Here is a 27,668-nt window from a genome sequence, read left to right on the forward strand (position 1 = left end):
CACTGAGTACAAAATTAAGTACAGAGAACCGAAAATGGCTTATTTATCCCCAAGCGAGTGCAGATTGAAATAGAACATGAAGATGGGAAAAGAGAGCCTATTTTGATTTATTGATCCTAGGTCTTTCTTGTTATTCTGTTCCTCAAACACTTCCTCTGTCCCTCTGTCCTTTGAACACCAGGGACTTCAAATGCACCTCTTGACTTTCTTTTTTTTTTTCCTTAATTTTTATTCGAGTATAGTTGCTTTACAATGTTGTGTTAGTTTCTACTACACAGCAAAGTAAACCAGCTATACGTATGCATATATCCTCGCTTTTTTGGATTTTCTTCCCATTTAGGTCACCACAGAGCACTGAATAGAGTTCCCTGTGCTATACAGTAGGTTCTCATTAGTTATCTATTTTATACATAGTATCAATAGTGTATATATGTCAATCCCAATCTCCCAATTCATCCCACCCCCCCTTTCCCCCTTGGTATCCATACGTTTGTTCTCTACATCTGTGTATCTATTTCTGCTTTGTAAATAAGATCGTCTATACCAATTTTTCAGATTCCACATATATGCGTTAATATATGATATTTGTTTTTCTCTTTCTGACTTACTTTACTCTGTATGACAGACTCTAGGTCCATCCACGTCTCTTCAAATGAACCAATTTCATTCCTTTTTATAGCTGAATAATATTCCATTGTATATATGCACCACATCTTCTTTATCCATTCCTCTATTGATGGACATTTAAGTTGTTTCCATGTCCTGGCTATTGTAAATAGTGCTGCAGAGAACACTGGGTGCATGTATCTTTTTGAATTATGGTTTTCTCTGGGTATATGCCCAATATTGGGATTGCTGGATATGGTACTGGCACAAAAAAAAACAGAAATATAGATCAATGGAACAGGATAGAAAGCCCAGAGATAAACCCGCATACCTATGGTCACCTAAGCTATGACAAAGAAGACAAGGATATACAATGGAGAAAAGACAGCCTCTTCAATAAGTGGTGCTGGGATAACTAGACAGCTAGTTATCATATGTCTAGTTACATAACGAGACATGTAAAACATGAAATTAGAACACTCCTTAATACCATACACAAAAGTAAACTCAAAATGGATTAAAGACCTAAATGTAAGGCCAGACACTATAAAACTCTTAGAGGAAAACATAGGTAGAACACCCTTCGACATAAATCACAGCAAAATCTCGTTCGACCCACCTCCTAGAGTAATGAGAATACAAACAAAAATAAAGAAATGGGACTTAATGAAACTTAAAAGCTTTTGCACAGCAAAGGAAACCATAAACAAGACAAAAAGACAACCTTCGGAATGGGAGAAAATACTTGCAAATGAAGCAACTGACAAAGGATTAATCTCCAAAATATACAAACAGCACATGCAGCTCAATATCAAAAAAACAAACAACCTAATCAAAAAATGTGCGGAAGACCTAAATAGACATTTCTATTAGAAATGGTCTTCTATTAGAAGACCTAAATAGACATTTCTTCTTCTTCAAAAAAGACATACAGGTAGCCAACAAACACATGAAAAGATGCTCAACATCACTAATTATTAGAGAAATGCAAATCAAAACTACAATGAGGTATCACCTCACACCGGTCAGAATGGCCATCATCAAAAAATCTACAAACAATAAATGCTGGAGAGGGTGTGGAGAAAAGGGAACCCTCTTGCACTGTTGGTGGGAATGTAAACTGGTACAGCCACTATGGAGAACAGTATGCAGTATGGAGTTTCCTTAAAAAAACTAAAAGTAGAACTACCATCTCTTGACTCTCTTCCTGCTTACTTTTAAGAAATGCTGCTCTCTCTCTCTCCCCTTCCTATTTAGTTTTCTTTTCTTTCTTTTTTTTTTTTTTTTTTTTTCCTCAGTGCTTCTCAGTGCTTGGAATAGGAGACTTGGCATGAAGTTTTACCTGGTAATTCTGTGCTTCTTGTAGTGAATGATAAACAAGAACAAAGGACAGAATGAGAATGGACCCAATTGTCTAATGCAAATATTGGTGGTGAGACAGAGAGTTGAGAGGCATACAAGTGGAGGAGTCTTGATAAAAGCACAAAAATATTCTGTAAGGAGATGGGGGCCATGTGTCCAATTTCCCAATTCATTGAGAACCTTTACTCAGGACTTGAGTAAACAATCATGTCATCATTTCCACTGCTTAATCCCAAATCAATGTACTGCAATTTCAACCACTTCTCTGGTCATTCTACCATCACCCCCACCCCCACCCCCCACCCCCCACATACAGCTACTACCTAGATCAGCTTTCACAAACTTAGAAAGAAATAGTAAGCTCCCATGGCCATCTCATTTTTGGAATAGATTCAATGTCCTTAATTTTCCTGTTATTTTTTTCCCCAACCAAATAAATCCCATTATTTCTTGGGCTTCCTGTGAGTATAGTATGTCGGTTTTCATTTGCTGGATCTTGGCTGGGCATGTTTGTTAGAAATAAAAAAGACCCATTCCTGGATACGTATTATTAAAAAGGAAAATTTCCTACATCAAAATTAGTATTTTCTATGGATTTCTCTTCTAGATAGGGCAGTTCTAGCTTCTATAATATATAAACTCCAAAGTCTTAGTGTCTTAATATAATGTAGTTTATCTTTCATGTAATGGTCCAACACTGGTGTTCCCTGTAGAATACAGATTTTCATATGGTGATTCAGGGACCCCCAACTCTTTCTGTTTGGAAGCTACATCTTCCCAGAGAACAGCAGTGATCTAGGAACCCTGAAAAATCTCCAAGACCCTTTCAGTGGATCCATGTGGTAAAACTAATTTTATAATAATACTAAAATGTTATTTGACTTTTTTATTCTTATGCTACAAGTGAACAGTTGCATTTTCTCTAACTATATGATATGTGATATCACAGCCACTTGAATGAACAATTAAGAAAGACATAAAAGAGATTCCAAAATGTGAAACAATGCCACTTTTATCACTATTTCTTAATTTTGAAAAATAGAGTTACTTTTTGTAAACTTGATTGTTCATGTAATGGGTGTTTGTTTTATGGTAAATTTATTAAAATAAATACTTTTTAAAAATTTCTCAATTTTTATTTCTAATACAGTAAATATTGATGGGTATAATCCATAAATATAAAAGCTCTTGAAATCTTCAATACTGTTTAAAGATGTAATAGGATCTTGCGACCAAAAATGTTGAGAACTACTACAGGAAGGCATCATAGATTTTCCTTTCAGGTGTGGCTGGGGAAAGAGAGTGAGGAAGACACAACCACATCTGTAGTTCCTTGGCCCAAAAGTGGAATGGATTGATTCTGTTGCTATTCATTACTGAGTGCTAGCATGTGGCCCAGGAGAAAAAGAGCAAAGGCTCTGGGAAACACAGTCCCTGTCTGTCAGCCACCTCAGAGCTACAGTTCTATGCTCTGGAAAGAGGAGCACAAATCTTTGGTGGACAGATAAATGTCCCTTCTAAAATTTCCAATACTAACAGTAATTATCCTCTGGGAAAGTAATTTAAATTTTGTGAAAGAACATGCCTTGGTTGAGTTTCTCCATTCCTTGTTCTTATAATTCTTATAAGGTAGATTAATCATTCTTCATTTGTTAACATAGCCCTCTTCCCAGAGCATGATAAGCAAGTGCAATAAATATGAACATTGATTAATGAGTAAAAATTAATAAGGACATGAAATATTTGAATATATCATACTGTGCAAGGGTCATCATGGAAAGTTGCACAGTTTGTACATTGCATAAAGTTGACAGCTGCAGATCTCCTTGGGAGCTGAAGTCCAGCCAGTTCCTCTTAACAAACCATTCACCTGGCACTTGCCTATTTCCCCAAGAAAGAGGTATGTTTTCTTTAATAAAAAAAGTCTGAATTCACCTGACAGGGTGCTTTTTTTAATAATTTACACAAAGGTGCCATATAGGCCATCAGCAACGCTGTGCACTCTATGAAGACAACATTTAGTATGTTTTTATTGTCATATCTCCAGCAACTTGATTAGTCTCTGATGTATAATAAAAACTCAATAGATATTTGTTGAGTGAATATACAAAAGCACTGAACCATGGATCAATATGTAACTAGAAAGATGCTTATAACAGCACAGTTTTGTACTCTGACCTTGACTGTGAGCCGGTCAACATTTTTACTAATGCCTTAGATATAAAAAGAAAAATTATGCTGATTAAATTTTCAGATGATCCAAATCTAAGAGGATTAGCTAATGTAATTGATGACATTATCAAGGTTCAAAAATAAAAATGGCATGGTAAATGATGGGCCCAAACTAACACAAATCAATTTAACCAAAATAAATATCCTGCAAGTGAGCTCAAAGAATCAATTTTATAATTATATGCTTAGAATAGCTTGACAAAAAGTAGTTTATATGAAAATGCCTAAAAGTTTGTGCTGACTAAAATTATGAAAGGAATTAACAATATGACTCAGTGCTTAAATAATAAATGATTAATGAAAATAAGGTGTTTAAACATAAACATAGAGTAGATTAACCAAATGCTGGGTTTATCATTCAACATCTTAAGTATTGTATCTTTGGAATGCCGTATTTTAAAAGCTTGATAGAGGTAAAGCTTGTCCTCAGAAATGTCTGACCTGCAAGGAGAATGAGGGGGAAAAACATCTAGGACTTACTTGATATTTAAGTTCAGATATTTGAAGGATTTTCTTGTCTTCCAAAAGGAATCTGACCTTACACTGAAGTTCTCTAGATAGCAGGACTAGAATATATATTGGGAAGGTACAGGGAAGTACATAGCATCTCAACATAAGAAAAAGTGTCCACCAATTAAAGCTTCCAGAAAACAAACAAACAAACAAACAAAACAGGCTATATTTAAAACCACTGTGCTTTCCCTTCTTGATAATATTCTCGAAGATCCCAGATGATAGTACCATGTCTCGGAAGAATTGTCCACTTTACCAGAGAACACAGATCACTTCAAAGATTCCTTTCTTGGCCGAGATCCTATGCTGCACTGTGATTCTAATTCTAATTCTAAGTAGTATCAATAATAAGTAGGAAAAAACAACAGAAACTTAGTATTTTTGTCCCTTTATGGCTCCAGCAAAACATTTGTGAATTAGTTCATGTCAACCATTGAGCACTACCCCCAACCCCTGCCTGTCATCTCACCTAAATGTCAGGAGCTACAAATATATACATGGTTGCCCTCACTGATTTCTCTCTCTCTCTCTCCTCTCCTGAGATATTCAAATTCATCTATCAACTGTTCAGGTGGGCTTGTGGACTACCCATCAATTACTCCTTTCTCTTACCTTCCCAGTCTCCATCAATTCTTAACATTAACTTCTACAAATTTTTAACATATTCATGAGGTCATTTTGTCTACACAGAGGGCATTCTATCATTAGGGGTATCCAAAAAAACCCATTCGTATAAGAATCTTTACCCAGTAGCAAGTAAAGTTATCTTGTGCAGAGAAATTCCAAACAAATATGTTTGCTTGTTTTTTCTGTCACTTTTAATCATGACCCTGCCCTAGAAACAATTTTAAAAATTAGTAGATGGCAGTTGAACCCAACTTATCATATTTGTTTCTTACACAAAAAACTACTTTGTTTTTGCTTTTTTTTTTTACTCAAAATGCACATATTGGTTTTCCTAAAATATGAGATAACACAATGAAATGACGGGGAGGAAAGTGGATTGAAAACATCCAGTTCATATAAACTATACACTTGCATGCATATACTATTATCAAACTTGCTAAAAATACTACAAACAGCACAAAGTCTATTTTTCTTTTCAAATTTTGTAGAATACAATGAAAATAACAACTGTTTGAGAACACTGAATCCAAAGAAACTTTTCAATGGCACAAAGCACAACTACAGAACAGAACTAATCTCATGTTCCAAATACCAAGTCAAAGTAAGAAGCCCCAGTTGTAACAAATATTTCATTCAGCAAGCAGTAAGTCATACATATCGGGCAGTAAATGTATCTGATGACAAAGGATAATCTGAGCCTAGAGATTCATCTAATATGGATCCTTTCGGACCAAAATATTAATCATAAAATTAGCCTCACAATGAATTACAGAAACCAGGTGAAAACTCCCACTGCTGCTCTTGACATTGTTACGTGCAGAATTTGAAACAGAAAATATGAGAAACAGATGGAAGAAGAGTTCTAACCTACAGTAGGTTAGATAGTACTTAGGGGCAGTTCACTAATTTCTTCTCGTCAACCGTGAATCACCCTATAGCATCTTTCTCTCTTTCATGCAGTGCAGAAGCAAGTAGATTTATACTCAGTATGACACTGCAAAAGTACTATGACTCTAAGTCCCACCAGCTTTAGCATAGAGAATATTTGCTTAAATTCTTTTGCTTTTCAAATAAAAAATTCTAAAAAGTGTACACTCCAGAGATGATTATAACTCACAAAATATTTGTGGGAACTTTTTATTCTGTCCTAAAGGCACTGTATGTTTTATTTAGTTCATTGGTCAGAAACTGACAAAGCTCATTCATATAACATAAGTCAGGGCTAAAGCTAAATACATTGATCTTATCAACACATAAATAGGCTTAAGTCATTAGTTTAAAGTAAAGCAAAATATAAAATCTTGTTTCACCTAAAATAATGACATTCAAATAGACTTTTCTTAAGTAGACAAAAATATACCTGCCTAAAGTGATACAATTGTTATGAAGAAAAATTTAATAATATCTACTGAAAGTACAGATACGTTTGAACTTTGACTCAACAATCCCATCTCTAGGAATGTATCCCAAAGATACACTAGCAACAGTAGGAAACAAAATATGTACAGGATTATTTATTGAAGGACTGTTTTATATTAGCAAAAAAGTGAAAATAACCCAAACATCCATCATTGTAGGACTTCTTTCATAAGCTATGGTATGCTCCACAAAGTGGGACACTCTGTTACTGTAAAAGTAAATGAGTCTATTTCTATATATTACTGTAGTGTAATCTCTTAGATTTACCATTAGTTGAAGAAAAAAAAAGGTAGAAAAAATGAGTATATTATACCACAGTTTAACTAAGAAAGAAGAGGATGTAAATATATATGTTTATGTTTGACAAAAAAATAAATAAAATGAAAAATTAGAATTAAAAAAAAAAATGCTTACCTATAGGTAGAGTGTAGGATGAGGGTACAGGATCAAGGGCAAAGGGATAGGAGCTAAAGATCTTTGAATACCCCTATTTTTATATACTTAAAAAAGAAATCCTGAAAAATAAAAAGAACATGACAAACAAATAACAATAAACAACTAAAACTGTGTGATTGTTGGTGGCATAACCACCCTGAGAGTAGCTATTCCAAGAGTTTTTACCATAGTCATTTAACTTAAAAAAAATTTTTTTTTACACTGATTTCCATAAACATACTGTTGGTGAAAACTGTGATTGTCAGTGGACCCTTTTGAGCATTTTGTGGGATAAAGAAGATGAGCAATTATGTGATATCCGCATTCTGTCATTGCTATTAATGTTGGGAATTGATATACTCTGTGTGGCAGAAAAGAGATTTAAATTAAAATGTTAGAATTGGTTAAATATAAATTCAGTAGTTTTGAATTGTAATTGAAAGAATTAGTTGAACTCATGATATATTTTACCTTTAAAGAGTATTCCTACCTGCACTCACTGATAAGGCCTAAAATTAATGACTCACAATTGCATATAACGAAGTTAAAAGGGCTTCTTGGAAAAATGTCCATTCCAGGTATGCAACTGAATACATACAAGATGAGCCTGGGAGCTTATAACTCTTAGCAAGGAAGACATCAAAGATTACTCCAGTCATACCAAAAGGAGTCACAAGTCAACTTGACTGGGCTCCATTGGCCAAAGAAATAATGGAGGAAACACTTCAAGTGTATTTAAAATAACTAATTAATAATTGTACTAAAAAACAAACAAAAAAACCCTATTCGGTCACCACTGATGTACACTAAAAATGGTAAAAGGAACAAAATAAAGATTTATCCTGCCTTTTCCATGTGAATTTTACCAAACAGTAACCAAATAGAGGATGAGTATTTGCCTTTCCAAAAGTAATTCAGGTAATAAATGTTTAAAAAATTTTTTAAATCAAAGTATCACCCTTTTGCTGTCCCTGAAATATTAATGAATAAAGACATTAATTATTAATGGCCACTAAATTACAGAAAGAGAAACAAAATTGCATCCCTCCTAATAAGAGGACATATCCCTACCAGGGAAGGAGATTTTTTTTTTTTTTTAACATCTTTATTGGAGTATAATTGCTTTACAATGGTGTGTTAGTTTCTGCTTTATAACAAAGTGAATCAGTTATACATATACATATGTTCCCATTATCTCTTCCCTCTTGCATCTCCCTCCCTCCCACCCTCCCTATCCCACCCCTCTAGGTGGTCACAAAGCACAGAGCTGATCTCCCTGTGCTATGCGGTTGCTTCCCACTAGCTATCTATTTTACGTTTGGTAGTGTATATATGTCCATGCCACTCTCTCACTTTGTCACATCTTACCCTTCCCCCTCCCCATATCCTCAAGTCCATTCTCTAGTAGGTCTGTGTCTTTAAGGGAAGGAGATTTAACTAATACATCACACCTGAATTTGATCAAGCTCTTAGATTCAACTACCAATGAACATAATATCAGTGGCTAGACAAATACACTAAAAGATACCACGAAGACTCAGTCAGCTAAATCTGGACTGTGGGTAACTGAAGAAAAATGACACAGTTTCTAACATGCAAGTGTCAAAGAAAAAGAGAACGATGGAGAGGAAATCTTTATAGTAAAAGAAATTAACAAGATACTTCAAATCAAATGTACTGTGAAAAATCTGGATATCAAGTGAATCAAGCAATTATATTTGTGAGACAATTATAAATTAGAACACTGCTATTTTATGAATTAAAGAATTTTATTGTCATATTTAGGTGTGATAATGATAATGCATTTTTTAGGAGCCTTAACTTTTAGAGATACATATTGAAATACAGATGAGATGTTACAACGTCAAGGATTATTTCAATATAACACAGTGTCTTAGTGGGTGAGGGTTTTAGGTCAAGTTCCCCAAAAACAGACCTGGAGACAAGGATTCATGGGGCCATTTTGTTAAGTTGGTACACCCACTACCACCCATAGAGAGCAGATGAGAGTAGGGGTGAACAGGTGGTGTTTCACGAAATGTCCTGCAGAAGGTAGCTTTAACATGGTCCTGCAGTGGAAGTAAGGAGTACAGATCAAACCTTTGAGATTTACAGACCCAATGCATAGAAGCTATGTTTCCATGCCCCACATATGTCAATTATTATTCAAGGGCCACTCAGGGACTAGTAAATTCCCAGGCACTACTGTCCTGGAGATAAGAATGAGGAAGTAGAAGCACACAAATAAGGAAATTAAGAACCGGCTTTGCATGTTACAAGGATTGTGTGAAACAAGATTGGTCTAGTTGATAACTGGAGTCTGGGTGAAAGATGGTGGATACATGGATGCTGACTCTATTATTCTATGTTCTTTAGAATTTAACACCCCTCCAAAGGTTTAAAAGATGAACATTTTAGATAAATAAACTGATTTCAAAGTATTCTCCTGGTGTTCCTTGGTTTATGGCAGCATAACTTCAATCTCTGCCGCCCTCTTCACATGGCCTTCTTCTCTGTGTCTCTCTCTGCATCTATGTATCTCAAATCTCTCCCTCCTTACTTATGTAAAAACAACAGTCATTGGATTTTTTTTAAAATTTTATTTATTTTTGGCTGCGTTGGGTCTTTGTTGCTGTGCGTGGGCTTTCTCTAGTTGCTGCAAGTGGGGGCTACTCTTTGTTGTGGTGTGTGGGCTTCTCATTGTGGTGGCTTCTCTTGTTGTGGAGCACGGGCTCTAGGGCATGCAAGCTCAGTAGTTGTGGCTCACAGGATCTAGAGCACAGGCTCAGTAGCTGTCGTGCACCAGCTTAGTTGCTCCGTGGCATGTGGGATCTTCCCAGACCAGGGATCGAACCCATGTCCCCTGCATTGGCAGGTGGATTCTTAACCACTGCGCCACCAGGAAAATCCCCAGTCATTGGATTTAAGGCCCATCCTAAATCAGGATTATTGCATTTCAAGATCTTTATCTTAATTACATCTGTGAAGACTATTTCTAAATAAGGCTCCACTCACAAGTATCAAGGGTTAGGAATTGGATGTATCTTTTTGGGGGGAGAGTTTCCACTACACCCACTACAGGGTGTGTAAGGGAAGGGGAATGATTCAAATGAACATGGCATAAAAAAGATGGGGCAGAGTCTTCAGGCATTGTTATCTCTCCTCTAGTTCTACGGCAATGTCCTTTGTTATCTAGTAGCTCCTTACCCCTCTGTCACCTACTGCATGGTCTGTTTACCATTAGCTGTCAAATTTACTTTATGGAAGCCCACTCATAGGCTAGGAGAAGAAAGTCTGCAAATCAACTCCTCCTGAATGTAGGAGTACTTACTTAATGTAGTGTCTCCTATTTGGACATAAGCCTGAAGAGGAGAAAATGGGAATACTCTTCTAGCTTCTTAACTCTCTTTGTTCCCTCCTTCTTCTCACTGGTCATTCTCAGGGGTATGGAAATTGCTGGCATATAATTTATTTCTCTTGTATCTTATCCTCTTACCAGAAAATAGAAAATTGTAGACACAGTATATTCTCTTCACACCAAGACAGCTCTCTGAACTAAGTCAGCCAGGCTAGCCTTTAATATATTAAAGGAGAAGTCGATAAGGAAATTTAGAAAATCCTTTTCCAAACTAATCTGCCTGGTATAAAAGCCTACTATATCTTGCTGCCAGATCCTTTTAGGGAATGTAAAACATTAAAGGTTTTTTGAATATCTTTCTTAGTTTATTCCTGTAGCATTGCTAATAACTTCCCATTCTACTCCCAACTACCCTAACCCCGTTCACCCCCAGGGAGATGTATACCTGGGCTACTTATGGTGAAAATCTTGTATTCTGCATTTTACTCTATCAAATAATAAAATAAGAGACATAAAATGAGAGAGGCTACCAGAAGATGATAATTAGTAAGAAAACCACAGAAGTGAAAATAAAGTGGAGTAAAAAGGGATCATCCTGAATCTTTGTAAAACCAGCAAATTCCAAGCTCCTGGCAATTTCTCCTCCTTAGCCCTCTCCCAAGGCCTCTCCTCCCTGTTTTCTCCTCCTCCTGTTCCCATTGGTGGGTCCTGGCAAGCTTTCCTTCATCAGTACTCCAGCAAGACACTTCTCTCTAAAAGGTCTTCCTCCTGCAATGTCGTACCGCCACAGAGTTTCACCAGATACTCAGCACTGATGTTGACGTCTCTTGTTTGGGGTCTGTCCTTCCACTTCCCTTCCACCCCCACTCCCCCGCATACTCAGCAAGCAGATGATTTTCTGTAACTCCAATTTAATAGCATCATCTCAAAGCCCCAGTGTGGCTGAAGCTTAAAAGAGCATCAGTTATGAAATACTTTGTGTATATGGGTTGAAGAAATCTGAAACCCCCACACAGAGTCCCTTATATGCCTTTCCCCAACTGAAGCAAAAAAGTTTTGCTAGCGTAGGTGGAACAAAGGAGGGTTGGGAAGCTTTTTTTAAGCTAACTTTGTAGATGCCTGAACAACTTTACAGCTCATGTTCAGCTTTCATCAGATTTCTGCACAGCCTCAAGACCTAACCTCAGTCTCCAGCACGCAATGCTCACTGCGCCTTATCCTGTAAAATCAGTGAATGCTCGGGTGCACATATGCACAGTAGCTGACTTTACAAAATGGGTAGAAATGGCACTCTAGGGCCAAAGCTTGCCCTTTGTTTAAGGCTGGATAAGATTCATGTTACTTTTTTCTTTAAGATTATAAAAGTGTGACATTAGTTCCCTTGCCTAAAATACATCTGCTAGATTTACAAAAATTAATGGTAGAAGTAGCTTAGGGCTAGAGGGCATTAAGGGAGGGAAAGTCTGTGTCCTTTGATTTCTCATTAATTTCTTCCTTTATAAACTATATATGCATCTTATGTGAATTTTATATGAATAACATGCACTCATCATCCAAAAAGGACATAAGTGAGTTTGGACTGAAAACAAAAGATGACAGAAAGGAAAAAAACCCAGCCAATAATACAGTAGAGCTCCACTTTTTGGCTAGCGTATCTATCAAAGTAGTCAACAATGAGTAAATAAACTTTCTTCAGATTAATAAGGAGATAATCTTTCTCTTTAGTCAAACTCAAAATCTTAGTTGCCCTTTTTCTTCCCAAGTTTGTTTGTTGTTTATTTCCCACTTGGGAAAATATAGTTTCTGCTGAGGCTGGTTACCTAAATGTTCTGTCCTGAGTTTAATTTTAATCACATGAAAATGCAACAAAATTCTGATTTAAATCTTTTAAAAATATCCCTTTACTGCTTTTCAAATTTAATTATTGTAAGAACAGTACCACTATATTAAAATATAATCACCTTACACCTTTTGGCTTCATGACAATGTTCATAAAGTACTTAATATTCATGTAACATGCTACCTCACCCTGTAATATCACTATATTTATGGAAGGAAATTGTAATCCTCTTTACTGGCTCAGGTTAATTCCAATAAAATATTAAATCCATTTTCTAATCTAAATGAGTTCATTAGGAGAGGCACGGTACTGAGAATACCAAACTCTCCACAGAGTTCAGCTTCATTACATTTCCGCACTGTGCGTTTCCAGAGCTGTTGTACTACATTTATGAGGATTTATCTGTGCTGTTCCAAAAACATTCATCCTCATTCTGTTCCTTCTGTGCATGCTAATCATAAATATGTTAAGTGGAAAGACTAAGCTTGTAGCCAATCTCATCCCCAGATGGGTTCAAGTTATGATTACAAGCAAATTTTCCATAAGCACTCTTAGAGCAGTGCCAGTGAGGAGGAAATGAAGGTTTGAAGCTATGCTAAAAAGAGAGAGAGAGCGAGAAGAAGAAAAGATAGTTTGAGACAGAGTAAGAATGTCATAGACGTTAGAGAAAGAGAGAGAGAGAAAAAAAGGGTATTTCCGTATTTCCAGATTGCTGTGTCTCAAGGAGAGCTTCAAGAATATATAAATAGATCTGTCCAAAGAAATTTAAAATAAATACAGGGATTAAATCATTAGTTTTAACTGCTTGGAGTCTCCAAAGTCCATAATCCAAAGTTGAACTCCACATTATTCAGCTCATTTCATCTAGCAAAGCTTTACTCCATTAAGCTCTCCATTTGAAAGAAATAATGGACCTTTTAGGAAGGGAAGATGAGACCAGTCTGGGATGTTCAGGTAGTGAATAATTATACAGTCCCCAACTGTTTGCCCAAGGAGTGCTTTGACCTGTTTTTCACTATACCTAGCAGGTATTTTCTTTCCCTTGCAGGTAAAAAAATAATAATAATGTGGATTACATATCACATGAAACGAACCCATTAAGAATCTTTCAATCACCTCCAGTTATGTTAGCATTTGCAGTAACCTCTGAGTAAAACCATCTTAATATACATTTCAGATACTTAGTTAATAAAACAAAAGATTTCTCAAATAGACACATGATGGATATCCATCTATTTTTAGTAAAAGATAAGATGGAGATGAGCAAGAAGCAAGTTGTTTTGCATGCTAGTTATTAAAGCTAGATACAGGTCCTTGTTAATCTATATGATGCTGCAATAAAATGTCAGCCTAAAGTGAAATCCAGCAGCCACTGGTTGTCACTGTTGTACCACAAAATAGCAATGTAGGTATTAGTATTTCAAAAGACTGCCTTTAAAGAATAAAGTTTGAAATAGTGCATCTGACTATTTGGTTTATCACTAAAGCAGAGCATAGAAACCCATGCCAAGATCCCATGGATTTCAGACTAGTATTAGGTATTTTGATGTGGAAGTTTGACCAAAAAATAGTATGTGAATCACATAGAGATGTGAAATAAAGACCTGATTATATACTTAAGTAAATACCCTTTGTAATTAAATAGTCATGTGAGACATGTGCTATATCTGTTAATTACAGCACACCTTCTTTCTGATGTTAAAACTAAATATTATGTTAATGCCCAGTGTGCATAATTGATCACTTCAAGGCTTAGATACATTATTCAAATGAAGTTCTTTCTAATGATTGTGCTTATAACATTCTTAACCAGTAGATTAGTAGATAGCCTAGACATAATCTTCCCTTTTCCCAAATCTGATTAAAACTGGCAAGACAAGAAATCAACGGAATCCTGAATATAAAATCCCAAAATATTCTGCTGTGCTTGAAATTAACTAAGTACTGTGATGCAGGAGGCTAAAATCAATAAACATTAATGATGTATTGTTAAAGGTGGGAAGAGTTGGTAAGAAATCAGCATGGTATTCGTGGTTATAAGATGATTATCTACTCAACGATATTAAAGGTTAAAATTAGACCAACTGTGCTTTGGGAAAATGCAGTGGCAGGTCTTGAGAGCCAAGAACAATGACTGTGTTCCTGAATACAATCTTTCAAATTTGAAAAATTATACTTTTTAAACAAATGAGAAGGCAGCACTTCAATTTCAACCATAATACTTTAGATACTTTCCAAACTGTGTTAACAGTAAAAAAAAAACTGGGCACTAGTGTTTTCCAGTGATCACAGCCAGAGTTGAACACGAGAGAGGGTGCTAAAAGGGGGTGCTTTTACTTATCATTTGCACATACTTAGCTGGACCATAGGTTCTAATTTCATATGATTTCTCAAGATAGAGTACTATTGTTTTTCAAGGTCATTCTTTTTTATTTTATTTATTCTCTTTATTCCCTTCCTTCCTTCCTTTCTTCCTCCCTTTTTCTTTCTTCCATTCTTGCTTTTTTTTGCCTTAACCTCAAGCAGAAGTTATAATCCAGAAGCAATGAGGCAAAACACGAAATTAGGAAAGAAGAGATAACTAATGCTACCAATATTGCTAATAGATATAAATATTTGTTTGTCCCATTTCAACATTTTTTCCTCATCAAAAATTGGAAAAGATATAAAGAGACCATATCAATCACACCTCTTACATTTTCTTACATCCTACACTTTTATTAAGATGTAAGCATTTTAAATACATTGATTTTTGTCTTAATATGGCAAATGGGAATAATTCCCTTCTCTTGCAACAGGCAATCACAGTGGCAGAAACAATTTCACAAGAAAATTGTTTATATCCAAAAATTTAAACTATGAAAAGAAACACTATCAACAGTGCTATCTATTCATATAAACTTCCCATAGTGTGTTCTTTAAACCAAGTGTTCTTTAACATGAAAAGAAGGACAGCGACACAATCAGTAGGGATGCTCATGGAAAATGATGGTTCCTGGCCTTTATACAAGGCCTACAGCTTCAGAATCTCTCTGTAGTCTTTAAATACACATTTTCAGCAAACTTCCCACATAATTAGGAACATTAAACTTTGAGAGTCACTCTTTCTGTCTCATTAAAGAAGAGAAAATATGACATTACAAACTTTATAATTATACCATTTTCATGATTAATAGAATCAAGAAGAAAAGTTATATAATATTACTTAAACAGCTCTGAATAGAAGGTAGCATTTTTATTTCCTAATATGATAATTATATGTTTATAAAGGTATATTTCATAAACTATATGAGGTATGAACACTAACTGAAGAAAGAAATCTTCTGAAAATATGTGTGATGAAAGGGATTCCATGAAATGCATACTAGGTAGCCAAAAACAAAAACAAAACAAAAAACCCTCATCTCTTCTGTCCTATGACAGCTCTTGTATCATTGTCCTGCTGGATTTTGATACAAACCCATTTTTTCATTGGGTATCCTCAGATGGTTAGTAAATTACTTGAGGAAAGTTTCTTGATGTTCAAAATACTATACTCAGCTCTATTCATGTGGTATCTACAGAGTAATCATTTGGTGAATTAAAAAGATATTTAATAGCACACACTCTATACTTCCCTAAAACCATAGATACAGTCTTTAATCGTTTAGGGTAAAGCACATTTTTGAAAATTAACTTTCAATTTAATGCTTAAAGTAACATCATTTAAAATCCAAATATGCTCTAATGTCACATGCCTTCCATGTTCTCTGAAAGAGGTACAATGAATGAATAAATAGCCTTAACCAAAAGAGAAGGAAAATAAAAGATTAGGAAGGAGGGAGGCATTAAAGTGTAGTGTAAACATCACCAGCCTGAAATTTAAGACTGTGATAGTTCCTAGTTTCCCCTTCTTCCTTTTAGAGCCAGAACTCATGCCGAGATTTTAGCAGGGCACAGGCCTCCCAGCTGCAGACTACAATTCCCAAATGCCTTGGCCATGTGACCAAGTTCTCTCCAAAGAAATATGAAGTTGCACATATCCCTTCCATAAAAGGAGACCTCGGTCCCTTTAGTTTCTTATTTCCTTCTCTAGAAGGTTAAAATGTTAGCATGGTGGTGATCCAGCCTCACTGCTGATAGACTACAAACCCCTAGGGAAGGCAGACTAATGAAACAGAAGGAACCTTAATTTCTACTTTAGACAGGTGAGAAGAAAGTAAAGATCTAGCTTGTCTGAGGTGCTATATTTTTAGCCCTCTGTCTTAACCTGTAACAGAACTAATTCAGCCACACACAAAAAATAGTGTTGTGATCATGTTCAGTACATTACTTCACTCAGCTTTCTTCATCATGAGTTGACTGATTATGGAGCTGACCAGCAGAAATTAGGGAAAATGTAACGGGTACAGTAGGTGGAACTCCAGAATAAGGAATGACAGGAAGGCAGTTAAAACCTTGGGAGAGAGTTGATATAAATCTTATTACGACTGATGAAGAACATTTGGAAGTACAAAGTATGCTTTAGTCTCAAGGGAAAGTAAAATATTTAATATTCTAAAATGGGAAAAAAAAACTTAGTTCTTGTCATGCCTAGGGATAAATGTCATGCTCAGAAAGTATCTAGAAATCAGAAATACAAATTACTTAAGTAATTGCTTAACAAAACTAGAGAGCAAGTGGAGTACGAACAAAATCAAAAGTAAAAGCCCCAGTTTAAAGTAATTTAAAGCTTACTTTGGCTTCCCATTTTAACTCATTTAATATAATGTTTTAAGACAGACATTTATCTTGAAAAAAAAAAAGAGACACATGACTCCTTTTTGTGAGAGCACCAGAATCACAAGTAACTGCTTAACAATCACCAACAGGAAGACACTGGAACTCACCAAAAAAGATACCCCACATCCAAAGACAAAGGAGAAACTGAAATGAGATGGGAGGAGGGATGCAATCATGATAAAATTAAATCCCATAACCACTGGGTGGGTGACTCACAAACTGGAGAACACTTATACCACGGAAGTCCACCCACTGGAGTGAAGGTTCTGAGCCCCACGTCAGGCTTCCCAACCTGGGGCTCTGGCAACAGGAGGAGGAATCCCCAGAGAATCAGACTTTGAAGGCTAGCAGGATTTGATTCCAGGACTTCAACAGAACTGGGGGAAACAGAGACCCCACTCATGGAGGGCATACACAAAGTAGTGTATGCACCAGGACGCATGGGGAAGGAGCAGTGACCCCACAGGAGACTGAACCAGACCTACGTGCTAGTGTTGGAGGGTCTCCTGCAGAGGCGGGGGGTGGCTGTGTCACCGCAGGGACAAGGACACTGGAGCAGAAGTTCTGGGAAGTACTCATTGGCGTGAGTCCTCCTGGAGTCCACCATTAGCCCCACCAAAGAGCCTGTAGACTTCAGTGCTGGGTTGCCTCAAGCCAAAAAACCAACAGGAAGGGAACTCAGCCCCACCCATCAGCAGACAAGTGGATTAAAGTTTTACTGAGCTCTGCCCACCAGAGCAACAGTCAGCTCTACCCACCACCAGTCCCTCCCATCAGGACACTTACACAAGCCTCTTAGATAGCCTCATCCACCAGAGGACAGACAGCAGAGGCAAGAAGAACTACAATCCTGCAGCCTGCAGAATGAAAACCACAATCACAGAAAGAGAAACAAAATGAAAAGGCAGAGGACTATGTGCCAAATGAAGGAACAAGATAAAATCCCAGAAAAACAACTAAACGAAGTGGAGATAGGCAACCTTCCAGAAAAAGAATTCAGAATAATTCAATGAAGATGATCCAGGACCTTGGAAAAAGAATGGAGGCAAAGATCGAGAATATGCAAGAAATGTTTAACAAAGACCTAGAAGAATTACAAACAAACAGAGATGAACAATACAATAGCTGAAATGAAAAGTATACTATAGGGAATCAATAGCAGAATAACTGAGGCAGAAGAACAGGTAAGTGACCTGGAAGCAGAATGGTGGAAATCACTGCCATGGAACAGATTAAAGAAAAAGGAATGAAAAGAAATGAAGACAGTCTAAGAGACCATAGAGATAACATTAAATGCACCCACATTCGCATTACAGTGGTCCCGGACAGAAAAGAGAGAGAGAAAGGACCCGAGAAAATATCTGAAGAGATTATAGTCCAAAATTTCACTAACATGGGAAATTATTACAGCTCCATTATTACAGTGGTTACTCAATTTGTCCCATTCTGTTTTCCATTCTACGCTTCAGTTTGAGCAGAAATAAGAATTACTGAACATTTGAATTCTTCCTCTCAGGCTGCTATAGAACAGAAAAAAGAAAAAGAAAAAGAAAAAAAACAAAAACAAAAACAAGGCTCATTGTTCTTATCTCAACACTGCCAAATAGACAGACTTGAAATATCTAAGATTTTCATCCTTCTTGGAAATGGTTTCCAGCTTAAAGGCATTTGACCTGGAGTGAGGTTATATTTCAGTCAGCCTACTGAATGGTATCTAGAGAGGCCCATCAGCAGAAGCTTAGCAGAAAAAAGTGAGTCAAAGTTCAAGTGCCTGGTAGCCGAGAAAGCCGGAGGAGGGCAAATTGGCTTGAATATCAAAGCTAAATTCTGTCAAAATGGCAAAAGTCTTTTCCAAAACAAGGCATCCCAGGAAGGCATTAATTGAGAAAGCTCAAATAACAGTTGACCTATTTGACTAAGGGCATCTTAAAAAGCTTTGATATAGTTCCTGGAGACATATAAGACCCAGACATTCTTATTAGGGGTAGAGCGATAAGATGCATGGCCAGTAGGTGCTGATACAATGTAACTAACCTCTCCCAATATCCATGATGAAAATAACTTAGTTCAGAAGCCAAGAGTTTGACAAAGATTATAGCACAATACTGACCTAGCTGAGAAAAAGTCTAAGGAATTTTATTCTAGGATGTATAGCAAGGATGCTTATGAGCAAGAGTCAGTTATGAATTGATAGTAGAACTGATTGTTTCAGGCTGAGCATTTTAAAGACAGTATTTTCTAATATGTGTAGAAATGATCAGGAGAGAGAAAAAGTTTAAAACTCATAAACTGGGACCAGGTTAATCAAGACAGCTGTTGGTGCCTGGGTCACTCTTCTCTGTACTCAGGGATGGTGGCACAGAAACCATCCATGTCTGATGTTATGGAATTTCTTTTTTCCTCAAATTGAGCAACCTGATCTGTGATGGCTGCACATAGCATTGCCTGGGCCATTTGGCAGCAATTTTCAGTCTATTTCTGTAAATTGAGCTTTCCATTGTCCTTTGAATGTTTCCCCCTCTAGATTACAGGGTCTCCAATGCTGTTTAGTATACAGGACTCACTTTTGCCTTTAGCTGCCTTCCAACATAATTGGGCCTAGATAAATTGAGTAGTGCACCTCACTTTTATCAGCTGGGTATAACATTGCCAGCAGAGCAAGTGGGAGTGCTTTTCAGGTTCAGTGGAAGATGGAGGAAAATAGTCAAAAGGGGAGTTGGATACCTGATTTGAAGTTTAGAATAGTTGGAGACTCAAACTGCCCCACCTTCTGGCCCAGAGTTTCTTTCATGATTCTTCAAGATTTCTGTAGGAGATTCTTCAGGAGTAAGTGCGCAGGTGCTCTTATGCTTTTGCAAGCTGGTCCTTATACTGACTGAACAGCAGCAACCCAATACTATTGCCTTCTTAAGAACAGTGTGAGGAGGTGACACACATCAGGAAATTCCATGTAGGTGGCATGTATGCTACTGCATCCCAGCATCCATATGCTTGGTTGGGAACCATAGTCCAAGCTTCCGTTCTCTGACATAATGATTCCTGTTCTCTCAACTTCACAAGCATGAAATTACTTATTACTAGCTCTGGATAACAACAAAAATGGTTATGTGTGACCACTGATAGGAGCATATCTCCACCTCCCGTTATAAATGCACAGCAAGACATGCTCATATAGGGGTGTGTCTGTATATGTTCTTCCCTCAGATTAGTTCATACAATGGGCTTGGAGTAGATCTCAAGGAAGATCATGGAGAGAGAAAATAAGTCTTAATTTAAAAGTCTCAAGCATTGGAAATGGCATATACATTTTGTTGATAATTTCCTTTCTACCTTCTACTCTGGGAGTTTTCCCATTTCTCTGTTGATAGAAAAGGAAAGCAGTTTGGTTACAGCAAAAGGATACTGCAATCCTGTTTCAATTTATAAGTACTACCAAGGATGTGAACTCATAAACTGAATATTCATTTATTGTAACAATATTGATAAGTTGAGGAGGCAACACTGTGAGTCCAAAAACCTCACTGCAGTGACCAATAAGCAGAAAGGAAACTAACAAACAGTCCTGTATTCCACCAGCAATCCTTAAACATGCATGATTCCATGCATACTGTTTAGAGAGGTCAAAACCTTTTGTGTATTTTTTATTCCACCCAGGTTTGCATTCTATGCCTCCCTCAGAGGAATCTAGATGACACTTTCCCACAGGGAGTCCCCAAACACCACCTATCTCCATGCTCAAACTTGGCTCACACATGCTCTGCAGGGAGTTGGTCATATGGTCCACCCTGTTGCCACCACCACAGTCCTTCCTTGAAGATAATCCTAAAACCAATTATTTTTCCTCTAAATGTATGTAAAACATATTTCCATGACAAAAACTATGTTTGAACTAGGATTTTGTTTTCTGCTATATTATAGACATTGGTTGATAATAAGTTAGGTTCTCTTTTTTTTTTTTTTCACATCTTTATTGGAGTATAACTGCTTCACAATGGTGTGTTAGTTTTTGCTGTATAACAAAGTGAATCAGCTATACATTTACATACATCCCCATATCTCCTCCCTCTTGCGTCTCCCTCCCACCTTCTCTATCCCACCCCTCTAGGTGGTCACAAAGCACCGAGCTGATCTCCCGGTGCTATGCGGCTTCTTCCCACTACCATACGACCCAGCAATCCCACTACTGGGCATATACCCTGAGAAAACCATAATTCAAAAAGAGTCATGTACCACAATATCCACTGCAGCTCTATTTACAATAGCCAGGACATGGAAGCAACCTAAGTGTCCATCGACAGATGAATGGATAAAGAAGATGTGGCACATATATACAATGGAATATTACTCAGCCATAAAAAGAAACGAAATGGAGGTATTTGTAGTGAGGTGGATGAAGTTAGAGTCTGTCATACAGAGTGAAGTAAGTCAGAAAGAAAAAACAAATACCGAATGCTATAACACATATACATGGAATCTAAAAAAAAAAAAAAAAAAAATGGTTCTGAAGAACCTAGGAGCAGGACGGGAATAAAGATGCAGACATAGAGAATGGACTTGAGGACACAGGGAGGGGGAAGGGTAAGCTGGGATGAAGTAAGAGAATGGCATGGACTTATATGTATTAACAAATTTAAAATAGTTAGGTTCTCTTTTATCACTGCTCTTGTGTTTAGTTCTATTTTATATTTTTCCAAAGTCTGTTTTCCTCCAATCATTAATCTTATTTATTTTGAAGTCATATTTGTACTTGATTAGATTAATAGTTACAACCATTGATTTTATTACTCATTTTACTTCTCAAACCTCTTAAATACAAAACATGAATACCCCTTCTGTTAGTTATACCTCTCCGAACCCAAAGGTATCTTTTAATGTTACTCATGTATGAATGTAAAATGCCTCTAAATAAAAAGTTCTGTTTGAAGAGTTCAAGAATATGACTGAAAATTTCCAATAATGTGGATTAAAACAAGCCAAAGCCTCAGGAGTCATAAACTCCATTTACCTATTTCAAAACAGAGCGTTTAGCCACTTCCCAACAATTAACATGTCCCAAACCCTTCTAGCCCAGGTTGCCTTATGTGTTACTTAAATGTTTACAGCCTAGAGTCGATGCCAACTATAAGCATCTCCAATGGCACATTTTTAAAAGACTTAAGAACTTCTAGTGATATTCTTAAGATTTACACATCGTGTTACTAAGGATACACCAATATTTGAGTCACTGGTTCCTCTTTATAGGTGTGACCGAATTCTATGAAGTGCAAGGAAGTTTCCATCAATGAAAAGAGCAGATGCTCTATCTTGTGTTGCTTGTGTCTGACACTGTGCAAAACTTAAGCTGTTATTCTTTATGTCAAACCTCAACAATGACTGGAAGAGTACAAAAATAACACAGGAGTTACTCCATTTGTTCTCAGTCCTTGCCTCCTGCCATGCTTTTCTTTCCTACATGAAATGATTATCACTTAAGTGCGTACTATGAGCCAGGCACAGTGCTGTGTCTAAAATGAATTAAACCCATTTAATTCCCACAAAAGCTCTAGGGGGTAGGTAACATTATTATTGCCATCCTGTGTTAGAAAACTGAGTCCTACAGAGTTGAGAATCTTGACCTAGGTTACACAAGTAGGAAGTGGAGTGGCACTCAAGTCCAAGTGATCTGATTCCAGGGAACATACTATGCATTATTGCATTTCACTGTCTCACCTTCATGGTGATTGATTCCTCTTAACCAAGTCTCGAGACAGACCCTAGCCTTGCCACTGTGAATGAGACTGAGGAGAGTTGCGGGGAGAAAATGTGGAATTAGTTTCATCCTAAGCTTGGAATTCCTGGGCCTGTGCTCCCCCTACCAAGCAGCAGTCCCTGCCTAATCCATATGTGGTTTACCAGTCCTAAGGCTGGAACTCCTGCCTGACTTCTAAAGGCTCTCTAGCCGCCTTCATGTTTCCATAGCCCACCCCATTTTTTGGAACCTTGAACATCTGCTTATCTCTTGTCAAGTCCCCATTTGAATGATACTCCTCATGATCTCAAACTTATCCTAAAATCTTCCTTCGAGATGGTTGAAGTTTCCTGAGATTATGATAGAACCATTGAGATGTAAGGAAAGATAAACATCACAAGGTATTTTACAGAATTAGAAAGGATTATTTTCCCCTGAATTTCCCCCTGAACATTTCAAATTTCTCACCGCCCTTAAAACTGTGGAATCTGCACTTGTTAGTGTGTGTGTGGGAGCCCTGTATTTCAACTTCTCCTCTTCTACTTTTGGATGTTTGGCCTTAAGTCTTATGCACCGCTCCACCCATACCTCCAGCTCTTCCACATTATTTTCTCCTTTTAAACCTACTGCAGAAAAGGTGCTGCTTTCCAAAGGTGCTAGATGTGCATAAAAAACATATTTTGCTTTATTATGTTATTTTAATTTGTGTTTACAGCTGTTTTTAATCTGAGTCTTTATTCAAATACAATTAATCATAATCCTTTGTATCCTCCTTCCCTAATACTTTCTTAATGGTTTTGCTAGAAGAAGACAAAGAAAATTTTCTGTATAAGAAAACATAATTCCATTGCTCCCATTTTTCCTTCACTGATGGATACATTCATTTGGTTTAAAGGAAGATCTAAGGTTCAGTTATGTACCTAGGAAAAAAAATCCAATCATCCTTGTTTTCTTTCACTCAGGCAAAATCAACTTTCCTCATTTGCCAACAAATATTTAATCACAATTCTATTTCCTTGGGTATATTAAAATAATTCTTCATAACTTTTTCTAGTTTCTTTCCCTTTTATGTTTCCCTATATTTGAGGCTTCATTCTTACATGGCAAATTCTGCACTGAGTACAATGCCTGAAAGAATATAGGTGCTCTCTCAATATTTATTGAATGAATAAATGAATTAAATATTCTCTTTATTATTATTATATTGACATAGCAAAATATTTAAAACCAAAATAAAATAAAACATATCATTCAATTAAAAAAAGAATACATTTTAAGTTTCAAAAAGAGAGAAAAACATAATTAAATATCCATACAAAATCTACCCTTTCTCAAAGTTAAAATTCTTCTTCCTACATTACAAAGAATCAACAGATTCTCATGTGGATAACCTTTTAATCACTACCATTTTCAAAGTTTCATTTTTTGATACAATGATCTAGGAAAACAACACCAAAGAGTTCTAAGACTCAAGTGTTGGTATAGGTTAAAACTCAGACTGTAGAAAAGTATTTATATATAAAGTGCAAATGCAACCTTGAGCATACGCTGTAGGCTGCCAGTTTTAAATCAAAATGAATCACATGTTACCTTTGGGGAGAGTTCTTGATTTCATATCACAGTGTCCCCAAGGGCAGGGGTAGAAGCTAAATAAATAATGTTGAATTGACTTTCAGCACTTTGAGAAAAGTAACTCTTTTGAGAATTGATGTTTCACTTCTCCCTCAATTTTTCTCAGCCTTTCACAATGGAGAGAGAGAGAGAACATTATTTTTAATATTTGCTTTACATTTTCCAAGGTTTTCTTAAATTTTAACATTTTACAATGGTTCGGTTACTATTTCTACTTTTTATCAGGTTAAATGATAGAAAAAAGTGAAAAGAAACAAATTTAAATACAATAAAAAAGGGAAAAGAATGGAAAGAAATACTTGAAAGGATTAAAAAACCGAAAAGAAGTAGCAAGGAGTTTTCTTATGTAACATGAGAATATGGGTGTTTGTATAAATACATACACACATGAATATATACATACACACACACCCATACATATACACACACCTCTATACCTAGAATTCATATGTTGTCACAAAATGAAATATGCAATACTTTAGGGATTTTCAGTAGGTTAGTTTCATAATATTGAAGTTGTAGAAATTATTACCTTTGGGAATTTTAAAACACAAGAAATGTATAATCAATATTTTAAAAATTATTTTCCAGATAGATATTTTCTCGAGATTGCAAACTGTCTGAAATATGCTTACTTTTCTATTACAAAATGCAGAAACCTGTCTGCCTTTATTAAAATATCTAAACTTTGATAAAACTATTTATTATCACAATATACATAGTATTTGTATTCTCCTAAATTTTGATTATTTCAATTTTACAATAATAATAAAATGGGAGATAAAGAGCTGTGAAAGTGTTGGAAATATTTTCACATTTTATATTTTATCAATGTATGTAGAAATATGTCATATTTATCATTTATCACATATGAAATTGGATTGGTAATTTTCATTTCCGTATTTGAAATCAGATCCCACAGTTTTGTTTTATTTGTTGTGTGCTAAAACAATGATATGATGAATGTCTCAAAGACTTGTAAAGCTTGTTCTTTTAAAACTAATATTTACCCCCAATTTTTTTTTAAATGTCAGATTAGTCACCTTGGAATTAGTACAGCTTTCAAAAATCCTCAAATTTGTCCAGATTTTTCTTCTGATAGATGCCATGTTGAAGACAGTGGACTGTTATCCCTTGGTAAGCAAACTGATTATGTATGACTTGCCTATGTAAAACCGAATTAACACACTCAAGATATCAGTAAATAAACTGAAAGTCATCATCATTAAGTGACAATATATGGGTAAATTATTCCTAGGTGGCCATGAACTTGTGGGAAATATGGCCTCCTTTTTTTATCCTTTATTCTATTAAATAAAAGCATAAGTGATTTAAGTAACTAGAGGCAGATAAATTTCCATCAGGGAAAAAAAGATTAGTAAATTAAGTGAAAACTAAACAAAATAAATATCAAATTTCTTACATACTGATAAACTTATGATTATGTGATTATTTCCTATAGACTGTGAATGTTCTGAACTGGGTTTTGGGGATTTATTTTTTACAATATCTAAAAGAGCTAAATATGATAGTTTTTCTAATTCTATGTCTATGTCTAATTTTTCTAATTCTATGTCTAATATAGAGTTTTGCACCCTAAAAAAATTTTTTCCAGCATCTTTCAATCGCAACAAAAGCCCAGCTGCTTACTCATGTGTTGTTCAGAAGTCTAAGTAGGTAATCAACTCTTTTCTACTTTAGCTCCTTACAGAGATCTGAATTATCTATGGGATCTAAACATCATTTTTTTTTTACTTCCACTGCTTAATAAAGAAAACCATAATCTAAATATGCAGTATAGTGATTAACCTTTAATGAAAAATAAAGTGTGCTTTTTTTGTTTATCCTATTACTTCCCTTTCCCCAGCTGCAAAAGTCTCTGGGAGCTTAGCTGGTTTACTGGCAAGTAGTTATTAGTAACATCAGGGGTCACTAGATAAACAGTGCCCAAAACAACAACAAATCTTCCTTGGCTATATAGCAAGCGACAAGAAATTGTTAAATTTCAGATCTACAAAAAGACTGATTTGGCATGCACAATTTATTTTCAATCAGCCAGAGAGATGTCAAAGTTCATAATCATGAGTCAACCTCTCATCTGCAAGAACAAAACACACCTATCTGTACAGACCCAGGATACAAGCAAATGCTATTTTAATGTGGATGTAATCTTTTGATATTTATCAAGTCTGCACTGTGCAGAATGCTCACATGATCTCTGCCCTATATGAGATAGTGTTTCTTCATAATATTGATATGTAAATATCAATTCATAAATTTCCAAATCACACATTAGATGATGCATAACTCAAGCCATCACAGAAGAATTTTCTTCAGGAACTCAATAATGATATTTTTACAAGTTCTAGAGGATTTATACAGGAACACATCTGGAGAAGTAACTGAGTGGAATGCTGTTAAAAATATGACTGAGAAGATAGTAGAAACCCAAGCCCTATTAGGGTGATCAGGGAATTCTACACAAAAATCAGATCTATAAATAGCCAAAGGACTGCAGGATTGGATTGTGGCTGACAATTAGGGAAGTAAGTGGTCAAAATGATGCTCAGAAAAACAGGTAAGTTGGGACAGCAAGATGGTGTTTGTATTTATCTTTCCCACAAAGTAGGAGAAACACATTGGAGTAGGAGAAATGAACATTTAGATGACTTAAAAGGTATTATTTTTAATGATCATGAATGTTCCACTAGACTTTATTCTATATGGAGGAGAAATTCCTTCCTAATACTCACCTCCATTTTGTTTTAATTCCAAATTTATTCATTTAGCAGTTCCAAAGCATCCTGACACTGAGGAGGACATCCACAAGAGTAGTATGGGCAAATATTCTTGGAACTGAAAAGATTCTCATAGATTAATATGGGATAAGCCTGATTCATACATTGGTCCTTTGTGCACTGTATGAATGTGAATCAGTCCCTGCCAGTACAACATTAGTCTTAAATGAATTAACAGACAATTGTTTTGGAAACTTCAAAACTAGTGATCAGACATTAATGTAAAACAATCTCCAGAGAAGCACAGGCTTTGACTCAAGACATGTTTGTGAAGTCAGCTGGCCTCCCTAAATAACATCAGCATTATCTTCTCACCCATCATGATCCCACTGGGGGCAGGAGTCATGTCTTACTAAA

Source organism: Balaenoptera borealis, assembly GCF_965194805.1.
Source record: "Balaenoptera borealis genome assembly, chromosome: 5".
Classification (NCBI taxonomy): domain Eukaryota; kingdom Metazoa; phylum Chordata; class Mammalia; order Artiodactyla; family Balaenopteridae; genus Balaenoptera; species Balaenoptera borealis.